Source organism: Podarcis gaigeae (genome assembly GCF_964106915.1).
Source record: "Podarcis gaigeae genome assembly, chromosome: 10".
Classification (NCBI taxonomy): Eukaryota; Metazoa; Chordata; class Lepidosauria; order Squamata; family Lacertidae; genus Podarcis; species Podarcis gaigeae.
In genome coordinates, this window is record NC_139686.1 from 37,313,825 (window position 1) to 37,325,644 (window position 11,820).

The following is an 11,820-nucleotide window of genomic DNA, read 5'->3' on the forward strand; positions in this document are numbered from 1 at the left end:
GATATTTGCCCATCCTTTGCATACTGAGCACAGTTCAAAACTCTGCTGATCTCCAGTGTGCATGTTCTCCAGGTGCTGGCACAGGATCTGCCCCATTCGTTTCCCATGCATCATGGTGCGAGTTCTTGTTGATTTATGTAGGGCATTCCTTAACTCACGGGAAAAACGAGGTTGCATCTTGCAGCAGAAGGTGCCATATTCTATACCCAGCATTGTCAGGTAGGAAACCCATTGGAAGCCACTACTAGTCAATACTGAGCTAGATGCCCGAGCAGATCTGAGTTAGTATAAGACAGGGGTCAGCAAACTTTTTCAGCAGGGGGCCAGTCCACTGTCCCTCAGATCTTGTGGAGGGCCAGACTATATTTTGGAGGGGGGGGAATGAATGAATGCCCCACAAATAACCCAGAGATGCATTTTAATTAAAAGGACACATTCTACTCATGTAAAAACACGCTGATTCCTGGACTGTCTGTGGGCCCGATTTAGACGGCGATTGGGCCGGATCCGGCCCCTGGGCCTTAATTTGCCTACCCATGGTATAAGAGCAGGAACAATGTGGCATGCAAGAATGCTGCAGTGACATCATTTCTGCACCAAATAGAGTGTTTTCTCTTTCCCCTTGTCTGCCTTAAAGAGGAACAAAATAAGACAATACTTCATACCAAGTTGTTAGCTGGAACATTGGCCATAATTCTTGCTTCCCCAAATTTCTTTCATTCCGCTAATGACTAAAGTATTCAAGAGGAACTGGATAAATGGTCTTTAATTCAAGGATAATTATTGCACATAGGGTCAACAGAAAAGTCCTTGGGCTGGGCGCCACCAGACTAAAAGGAGCTTGCCTGGAAAGGCTGTATAAGTTGCATGGATATTTTAATCACTGACTACAGGAAACTGAAATCTGTATCAACTTCTTAATTACAGTGGTACCTCAGGTTAAGTACTTAATTCGTTCCAGAGGTCCGTACTTAACCTGAAACTGTTCTTAACCTGAAGCACCACTTTAGCTAATGGGGCCTCCTGCTGCTGCCGCGCCGCCGGAGCCCGATTTCTGTTCTCGTCCTGAAGCAAAGTACTTAACCTGAAGCACTATTTCTGGGTTAGCGGAATCTGTAACCTGAAGCATATGTAACCTGAAGTGTATGTAACCTGAAGCGTATGTATCCCGAGGTACCACTGTATTTGAAACCTTATGGGCTAGAAAAGTGCCCTTTTGTGTTCTAAATCTGAGATTCTTTGCGTATGCCACCAGATTCTTCTTATCACACATGCACAAATTACGTATGTATTCCTTTGGGTTTGTTTGTTTGGGCCTGGAGGCATTGTAAAGAGAAGATATTGTAGAATAAGGGGTGTGTGTTGGGCTTCTGCCTGGATACACGGAAGTTCAGACCTGTGCTCAAGAAAGTGCCAGCGGCTTCAATAGGAGTGGTTGTCAGCAGAGAAGTGAGGGTGGTTTCACCATGACCATTTTCCTTCTGTAGCTGCATTGCCACCCATAGAAGCAGCAGCCTCTGTTTTATGGCAGAGGGAAATGGTAGTGGAAAAGCAGCAGTCTTGAAGGTTTTATAACCCCCTCACAGATTGGGATGCAACATAAAATATATAATACATCATAAAATCTGAAGAATCAAACGGCAACAATGCGTCAGCTTGCATTGCAGCACCAGGAGAGCGACAAAACATCTCCAGTCAACTTAAGGAAATGCCTCAGTATGTCCAGTGCTATTTTTCTAGAAAAAGAGGTGCTGGAACTCACCATGAATGCCTCCCTTGTTCTCTACGAATGGCAACTGTGCCTACCTGAGAGGTGCTGGAACTGAGTTATTGTGAGTTCCCCCTGGAAAAAAAGGCCAGTTATGTCTCTACAAGTTGCTTAAAGCTCATCACTGTTGGAACCAACCAAACTGCAAAGGGAGGGCATTCCACTGTTGGGGCGCCACTATTAAGAATGTCTTCTCCCATGTCACCCCAATGGCAATCATGGCATTGTTGGAGGGTGTCTCCAGTCCACTTGATCTCAAGGAGTTGGCTGGCATAGGGAAGGAGGAGGTGATACAGCAACTGCCTTCCTGGGCCCCAAGCCATTTACGGATCAACACAAGTACCTGGCTTGATAGTTATCTGGCAACAAGCGGAAGAGGCCAGGGGGGAGGAGCAGTGCTGCAGGCCTGGCCTCCAACAATAGTAGTTCTGGGGTAGTGTGGCGAGGGCAAGGCGGTAGGGACGCCCTGGCGGAGTTCATCCTACAGATGCGCCCACCGCAACCTTGCTGCCACGTCGCTCCCACACCACTCCAGTAAGCAGCAGCACTTCCAGGAGGCCAGGTCCATGGAACATGCCTTGCCCAGCTGTTCTTGGCAACTGGTACAATTCCTCAAACTGTTGTACAGTGGTACCTCGGGTTAAGTATTTAATTCGTTCCGGAGGTCCGTTCTTAACCTGAAACTGTTCTTAACCTGAAGCACCACTTTAGCTAATGGGGCCTCCTGCTCCCGCTGCGCCGCCAAAGCACAATTTCTGTTCTCATCCTGAAGCAAAGTTCTTAACCCGAGATACTATTTCTGGGTTAGCGGAGTCTGTAACCTGAAGCGTATGTAACCCAAGGTACCACTGTACCATATTTGCCACTAGCTGCTACTCACCAGCTTTACCACACTATTCTGCGCTGGTTGCAGCTTCTGAACCAAGCCCAATGGACAGCCCCACGTGAAGCACATTGCAAAAAATCCATTTGACAATGTCCAGAAGCACGCACCGCTGCCATTTGCATGTAATATGTAGTTCAACCCTTGCTTTCAGCCACTTAGGATGCTTATCAGTTTCCAGATGTTACCACGAAGAAGCTTCAATAAGGAGGCCATAGAAAATGGATCAGGGAGATAAATGAATCCCATAAACTCCTATCCAGCTTTAAGAAATCAGAGACAATGCCAGGAGCAGCGACTGAGTCATCTTTTCATAGGGTTGTGCTTTATCTTGCAAAGCAAAGGTACCTCCAGCTAAGGTTGTTTCCCAAATCCCCTGTGTAAATCCTTTTTTCTTTGAGAAGAGATAAAGGGGGGGAAACAAAAGAGGAAAGGCTCAGGAATCACCTTGATGCTATTTAATTTCCATTGAAGCTTTTCCAACCCTTGATGGTCGAACCTGAAAGCTTTACTGTCTTTATTGCTTCACCTGTATTGAATATCAAGGTCTGTGGCAAGATAAATCATTTAGAAAGCACAGCAAAGCATGTTTGCACCAGACGGTTGTTTCTGGGAGCAATTGTGTCAGGGAAAAAGTTCCGTGAAGTTCAAAAGGTGCTAAAGCATCTGTAAGCTGGGTTTTGTTTTTTTTTAAGCAGGTAAACTCCAGTGGAGGCACATGGAACAGGCCTGCTGCTTCATGTTCCTTTCCCTCCTCTCACATCTCTGTCAACAAAACATTAAAGCTGCCGGCCCCTTTGAGGCAGGAAACAGGACAGACTGTGGCAGGTAGTATTTCTTTCTCGATGAAAACATCTGTCACGCTTGCAGTTTTGTTTTTTTTAATATATTTTGGGGCCTATATTATGACTAGAAGGATCATCAGGCTTGGATAGAAGTCTTGTTTTGTTTTTTAAATGCAGATATAAAATGTAATATTCCCAATTGACTGCCAAATACTAATTCAGTTGCGCCCAAGGAGTAAATTGATTGAGTGAAGCTGGAGTTGCAGTTGTATGCAGTGGGCAGATTTGGGGACTTTGCTGCAGAAATGCTTTGATTTGTAATTGTAATTTCTCCCCATCATTAGATCCTAATACAACAACAAGAGTTTGTTTTTAGTTGCCACCTTCTTATGAGGAGATGCTCTTGAGGTCAAGCAAATTCAGCCATTGTAGAAAATCAGGTTTGTGTCCATAATCTGTTCCATCTCTATAATGCTATGGCTAGTTCACCGCTGACCATAGATAGCTGTGGAGGGAAAGCATTCATGCATTATCACATCTATGTTGTGTGCACACGCACAACACCCTGAAAGTTGTTGAGCTTTTTTATTTTTCAAAAACACAAAAAAAGGCAATTCTCTGATCTAAGATCCACAACAAAGTGCCGCCTTTGGGAAATTTCCCCCCAACGTCAATTCCGCCTTTAAACTCCAAGACGTATGGCATCCCTATGAATCCTGCAGACACATGGCTACATTGCTTGGTAGGTGTGCCTGGAGCTTGTGAGCATTCTGTCCACACTTGTAGATGGAATTATTTAGTCAAGTATATGACCTAGACAGGAAGCAGGTGGCACTGTGGGTTAAACCATAGAGCCTAGGGCTTGCCGATCAGATAGTCGGTGGTTCGAATCCCCGCGATGGGGTGAGCTCCCGTTGCTCGGTCCCTGCTCCTGCCAACCTAGCAGTTCGAAAGCACGTCAAAGTGCAAGTAGATAAATAGGTACCACTTCGGTGGGAAGGTAAACAGCATTTCCGTGCACTGCTCTGGTTTGCCAGAAGCGGCTTAGTCATGCTGGCTAAGCATGTACACCTGGAAGCTGTACGCCAGCTCCCTCGGCCAATAAAGTGAGATGAGCGCCGCAACCCCAGAGTCATCCACGACTGGACCTAATGGTCAGGGGTCCCTTTACCTTTACCTATGACCTAGTCCCCTAGTTTCTGTCGGATTGGCAGAGTATTTGTTTTGCCATCTTAAGTTAGAATGACTGTAGGGTTTCGGGGGTTTTTTCTTTTCAACCCTCTATGCCTTGAGACATGATGGAAGGAAATGAGAGTCTCTGTTTTGGAAGTAGGTATGAATGAATGTTGGAGAGTATTTGGAACATCTGCCTCCGGTGGCTATTTTCATCCTTGCAAACAATCTGCTCAGTGAACTACAAATTCTGCATCTTGTTGTCAAAACCCATTTGCTTGCTGGAGTGAAAAATGAGAGAAATGGCTCTTGCCATTTTTCAGAAGCAGATCCGGTAATGCTGTGACCATCATGTGCAGAATTATAGGGCTGGAAGGAATGGAACGTCGTCTTCTTCAGTCTCATGCCATAAGCTGGGGTTCTCTACATGTTTTTTCATACTCCCCCACCCATGGAGTAAATTCAGGCTATAGTGTATCATAATTTATCTCAGAGGGGCATTAAGACATGGTAGATTGTATTGATATTCATGACAACACAACCTTTATATGTCACAAGTTTTGTACAGGCCTCTGTCAAACTCACTCTTCTCAGTCTTTGGCTTCAGCTATTTGGGGCATACAGAAGAAGGGAATAACATGCCTCCTATTGTAAGATTATTAAAAGCTGTTTAGAAGCCATTCCCCAGTTGTGCTGCTGCTGGGTTGGGTTAACAAGAAATAAACCTTTAATTACCTGCTGTATCTGTTGCGCTCTTCTGCTTTAACCAACCATTTAGGATGTGCTCAGGCAATTATTCAAGATGGGATTCTCTAATGTAACAGAAAGCAATGTTCAGGAAGGCCCATATTAGTAAACATATGGCAATAGAATATTTCCTAGTGCTCTCCTGTGAGCACTTTCCTTGCCACAGATAGTGCTCTTAACAAGAGAAGTATTTTTAAGGTTCATCGAAATGGGCCAGCTCGCCCAATGTAACCAGAGGAGGCTCATTAAGTTGAGTGCAGCTATGCCGCTTTTACGGTGGTATTAATTAGAAGAATATGTTTTAATTAGCGGGAATCTTCCACGATATGTAAGCGAGCCTCCTCTCACAAGCTTATTCTTAAAGCCCACTTTTGATCATGCTTCCATTTTCAGTAGGTAAATTCACTGCCCAATGACAGTACTAGAATGTTAATCCCACACTATGCAAAAAATGTCCATGACACAAAATGATGATACAGCAATTTTGTACATGGAGAAGCCACTGGTGATGCATGTTAGCATGACAACTGGACTTGTGACACATAACACAGGTCTGCTTTATGCCTGCCTGTGCCTGTAAGTGGGCCCCTGTCTCTTGTTCTGCATTCTGTCTAAGTGATAAGTGACAGCTCCCCTTGAATACACAAACTGAGAAATAGGCCTCATTTGGCAGAGAGATGCAGAAACCCTGTGGTAGCCGATGCTCATTCTTAAACCTTGAGGATGGCGCTGACCATTAGCAACAAAATAAACTTGTGTGCATACTTTGTCATGTATATTAATAACATACAGTGGTACCTCGGGTTACATACGCTTCAGGTTACATACGCTTCAGGTTACAGACTCCGCTAACCCAGAAATAGTGCTTCAGGTTAAGAACTTTGCTTCAGGATAAGAACAGAAATCGAGCTCCGGCGGTGCGGCAGCAGCAGGAGGCCCCATTAGCTAAAGTGGTGCTTCAGGTTAAGAACAGTTTCAGGTTAAGAACGGACCTCCGGGATGAATTACCGTATTTTTTGCTCTATAAGACTCACTTTTTCTCTCCTAAAAATTAAGGGGAAATGTGTGTGCGTCTTATGGAGTGAATGCAGGCTGCGCAGCTATCCCAGAAGCCAGAACAGCAAGAGGGATTGCTGCTTTCACTGCGCAGCGATACCTCTTGCTGTTCTGGCTTCTGAGATTCAGAATTTTTTTTTCTTGTTTTCCTCCTCCAAAAACTAGGTGCGTCTTGTGGTCTGGTGCGTCCTATAAAGCGAAAAATATGGTAAGTACTTAACCTGAGATACCACTGTAATCAGTTTTCTGAGGGCAGCTCCTCTTGTAGCCAGAATCATATAATTGTAGAGTTAGGACCCCAAAGAGGCATCTAGTCCAAACTCCTAGAATACAGGCATCTCAACTAAAGCACCCAAGACAGATGGCCCTCCAACCTCTGCTTAAAAACCTCCAAGGAAGGAGAGTCCCGCTGTCAAACAGCTCTTGCTGTCAGAAAGTTATTCCTGACGTTTAGTCAGAATTTCAGATCTTGTTACTTGAAACCATTGGTTCAGGTTGAGAGCATGAGAAAACAAGCTTGCTCCATCTTCCATGTGACAGCCCTTAAGATATTTAAAGATGGCTTTCATTCTCCTCTTTTCCAGGCTAAACATACCCAGCTCCCTCAACCATTCCTCATAAGGCTTGGTTTCCAGACCCTTGATCATCGTGGTTGTCATCCTTTGCACACGTTTCAGCTTGTCAATAGCCGTCTTAAACTGTGACGCCCAGAACTGGACTCAGTATTCCAGATGTAGTCTGAGCAACGCAGAAAAAAGTGGTATTGTCACTTCCCTTGATCTGGACATTATAGTTCTGTTGACGCAGCCTGGAATAGCATTAGCTTGTTTTGCTGCTGCATCTCACTTTTGATTCATGTGAAGCTTTTGGTCCACTAAGATGTCTAAGATACAAAAGAAGAAGATAGCAGCAGGGTCATGAAAACCCAAAACTTTGCAGATTTCCCCCCCACTGGGAGACCTTAGAGAGCAAATCCTCCAAACAGTTCAATGAAGAATGTGCATGCTGAGTGGGCATGGAATGCCAAGTGCCACTTTGGAGAGAGAAATTGGGGAAATGAGAGGGAAGGTGGTAGAATGGAGTATCCTGGAAATGGGCACGGCTGTTTGGCCTAGGACTCTGGACAGGAGCTCTCCACCCTGAAACCTTTTGAAGGACCTGCTTGTGATATCTAGTGGTGATCAAGGATGAGGTGCTTCCAACATCCTTTGTTTCACACTAGAATCAAATATGTTGACCTTAAAAAAAGGAAAAAGAATAGTTAATGGGTTACTAAGGCTTAAGGGTTTTTTGTCTTTACTTTAAAAATGTGTCAGGGCTTAAATATTAATGACATTGTTTCTTGTGGTCTAATGAGGTAAATAAAAACCTTCAACGTCCTGCAATAGCAATCAAGCTATTAGGAAGAGGAAACGAGCAGTCTGGTTACACAGAACATATTGTACCTTTCAAACATTAACTATTGTTAAGTGTCTGTTGCCCCAGACACAGTGGCTACAAGGCACAGGAGGAGAGGTAAATTTGACCCCGGGGAACATCATTTTAACAAGCCATTCCTTAATTCAGAGACGTCTGCTTTCCCCCACTGTCTCCCAGAAACCATTTGAAGCAAACCATTTTAACTGACCAAAGGTGGTTTCTTTCTATGCTCAGAGAAGTGAGGTACTTTGGAAGCAACTTAGAAGGGAATATCCTGAGGCATAACAGCCTATATTTTCATGCTTTACTTTGCTGCATGTTTTGTGATTTTACATCTCTCCTGGAACATCTCTCACCAAAGAGTACGGTACTTGCCCCAACCTGGATTTAGGCAACCAGGGAATCCTCCTTTTATCATACCATTTTATTGTATTATTTCCTCTTAGCCAAATACAAAACAAAAATTCCAACAGTTATAAAACAGTTTGGGAACTGTGACCCCCAACGATGCACAGTTTAATGAACATACAAGTGGAAAATTGCCTTAAAAGTCTGACAGAGTTGTATCCAATTTCAGAAGAAAGAATCCTTTAAACTGAGGGGCTTTGTTTAAAAAGTAGGTGGAGGGAGGAGTCAGGAAAGTCCATTCCCTTCAGGGAGGTTGGGTACTATTTTAAACCACTATAAAAGAGCTTCAGCTACAAATGAAGACAATGGATTAGAGAGAGTATGAAAAAGCCCAGAAGATACCAGTGTGGTTAAACAGTGGCATTAAAGAAGCCATAAAAGGATTGCATCTTTTGAAAAGTGCAAGACTTGTCCAAATAAAGAAAACTTTGGAATGCACAAACTCTGCTTCAAAACAAAACAAAACAAAACAAAACAAAACAAAACACTACAGTAGAAACAAAAGAGCAGTCTGGGCAGCAGTAGAATAATTATTACTATTATTCATTTCATTAAAAAGCATACATAATTCAATTTGTACAGCTTAAAAATATTATATTATATGGAATTGTTATGCCCTTCATTAAAGCTGTCCAGAAAATTTGGAAATATTGGGTTGCCCAATTTCTAGTAATGATTGAGTTATATTTTCCCCTTGACAAATGTAAAAATAATGCATCACTTTCGTCATAAAGATAACATCGCAGCGCCTTGCCAAAGTTACAAAGACAATGTCTAAGTAGATCGAATATTGGGGAAGTAGCAATAAAATCCCTACTGATGGAAATTGGGAGTCTTGCTGCAGTAATCTTGATCATATTGATTCCTTCCCACCTATCCAGCAAGAAGCAGTCCAAACAGTTTCACCAGATAGGAAGAAAATGTACATTCTTACTGATAAACACCTGGCAAAATCCATTCAGTCTAGCAGGCATATAGTACAGTACAAGGTTTGGTCAAAACGTGCCAACTTCATATATACCAGTTTGACTCCAAACTGGCTATGATTACCCAGGAGAGAGCTACTGAGGTTGTGACAGACAGCTTACTGAAAATGGCAACTCAGAGAACAGTTGCAGGGAAAGAAAGGAAGTTTGATATTGGGAATTGTTAGGGATGGGATGGAACTTGCCAATGTCATGGTCCCTTTATAAAAAATGTAGAGGGCAGCTGTATTTTGAATACTCCTGTTCTCAATGCCCCAGCTAAAAAATGATGATGTAGAGCAGGGGGTTGGGTGGGGGCAGGGAGATGCTCTCTGGACTCAGGGCTCAACCCCAAGTGGGGTCACCTACCACCCAGCATGGCCATATCAGGGATGATGGGAGATATAGTCCAATAACACCTGGAAAAGGTACAGAAAAGAGCAACTTGGATAAATGGGGAATTGAAGTATCTTCCCCTTATTGAAAGGTATATTTGGGTGTGTGTGTTAGGCATCAATCCAAAATGTGCTTGGTAGGGAGGAAGCCCCTTTTAAATAACTGTGATTTATTCCAAGTGTTAAGGGTATCGGGTGGTTGCTTGACAGCAATCAGGCAAGATGCCTCACTAGTCTGTTCTTATTGGTGCTAAGAAAACCTTTACAATGCCTAGCGCCTCTATTCCATGTCTTGCTCATTCACTGGCAGAATCTGAGAGTGGGCAGTCCTTAAATCTTCCCCAGCAGAGTAGTTTCTTGATCCCCTGTCTGCGCCTCCCCTCTCTACTCGAAAGCCTACTGCGCAAGGAAGGCTTGCGTTAAGGGGGACCTCCCTCCTCCCCGCTGTGCTCAGGCAAGGTATCCTGGCGCTGCCTTGCATCCTCCGAGCCCTGCATCTCCTCCCCCCTAGAGGCGTGGCTTCCTTCCTCCACTGAGGAAGTGCTGCTTCCCACCTTCTTCGGGGGCTCTCTGTAATCCATCCGCCTTTTCCCCTCTCGCCCCTGAGCCAATGGCAGTTCCCTGACACCAAGTAAACATGCATAGGATCGGGCTGTATATATGGAATGGGGGGGGGGAATGTTATACAAGGAGAATGTGCTATGATGTTTATGAAATTATGTATGGTTTTGAGATACCCATGTTGGTCTGACCCCTGACCTGCAATATCAGGCATTTTGGAATCTGAGGTGGGCCCCCTCCCCACCAGGGAAGAAGCGTGGAGGGGAGAGCTACATTGAGAATGAAAATTGACATTGCGGCCTGCTGCCCCTGTGGATCCTGTGACCTGAAGTAGTTACCTCAGCTTGCCTCTTGGTTGAGCCGGCCCTGTGCAATATTCTCACCGGACTATTTTGCAGGATCACTGTCAATGTTCTTAGCCTGCCCTGGGACAGGGGAGGGGAAGGAAGTCTGTGTTGCAAATTTGTACTAGATGACACCTGGGCACTGACTGAACACCATATATTGAGCTACAGAGAAGGTATGAATTTGCGCTATAGTTTTATTAGCATAGAAAGAGAGAGCAGCCAAGCTGCAATCACTTTAATCCACTTTAAACAAAAGTCCTACGGATGGTTTGCGTTCTTCTTAGTCAAACTCGGTTCTGTTCTCTGCGTTCTTTGAATTCCCTTAGATAAATGTCAAGTGGGTACTTGCTATTTACAAAGAAAGTCATCTTAGCACTTTGCATGAAATTGAAATAAATGGCCAATTTCTCCCTTCAACAGCTCTTTCTATCTCTTCCAGAGCTATAGGTATAAAAAATTAGGTCCCCTTCCCCTGGAGAAACTCAAGGTGATAATGGCTGCAATCCTCTGCACACTTACCTGGGAGTAAGCAGTGGTGGAGCTTCATGCTCCAGTGGGGGGGGGGCGTGGAGAGCAGGCGGGAGCGGGGCTGGTGCGCTCCCCCCACACCCCTCTTCCTCCGCCAGTGGGTGTAAGCTGGATTGAATACAGCAGGATGTACTTCTGAATATATCAAGCAATGCTCTATAAGCTGAAGATCATTTGGGTGATTCTCGGTCACATTGAGACATCAAGACACAAAATGCTTGTGACCACGGCTGCACATTTTCCCAGCTCTTATTTCATAGCTGATTCCAAATATTTTATTTGCTCCAAATTGCCATAAGAGCGTTAGTCCCATTGTGCCTGCCTTTACTACTTCGGGTGCTTGCGATTGGCACTGCTTAAAGTTGGGCAGCGTGGGTGTGCAGCTATGAGATTAGCGCGATTTAAATAAATTTTAAAAATCAAAGTAAAAGGACTTTACCTGAGCCAAGAAGATCTGGTTGATAAAGGTATTCTGGTGCACAATTGCGTTTTTGGGGGGTTTTTTTAATATTAAAAAGAGCAGTAGCCTCTTTCCATCAATGCCCCTAGCACTTGTAGTCCTCTATGCCAGGCACGTCCAACAGGTAGATCACGATCTACCAATAGATTACTGGATGTCTGTGGTAGATCATTGGTAGATCATTGGCTCCCCCTAAAGAAGCTGAACAACTTTGGCTCCCCTAAAAAAAGCTCAACATTTTGGCCCTTCACCCCCCAAAACGGGCCTTCCCTCCTCCCTAAAAGAAGCTCAAAAAGTTTGACCTGAACCCCACATAACAGGGCTT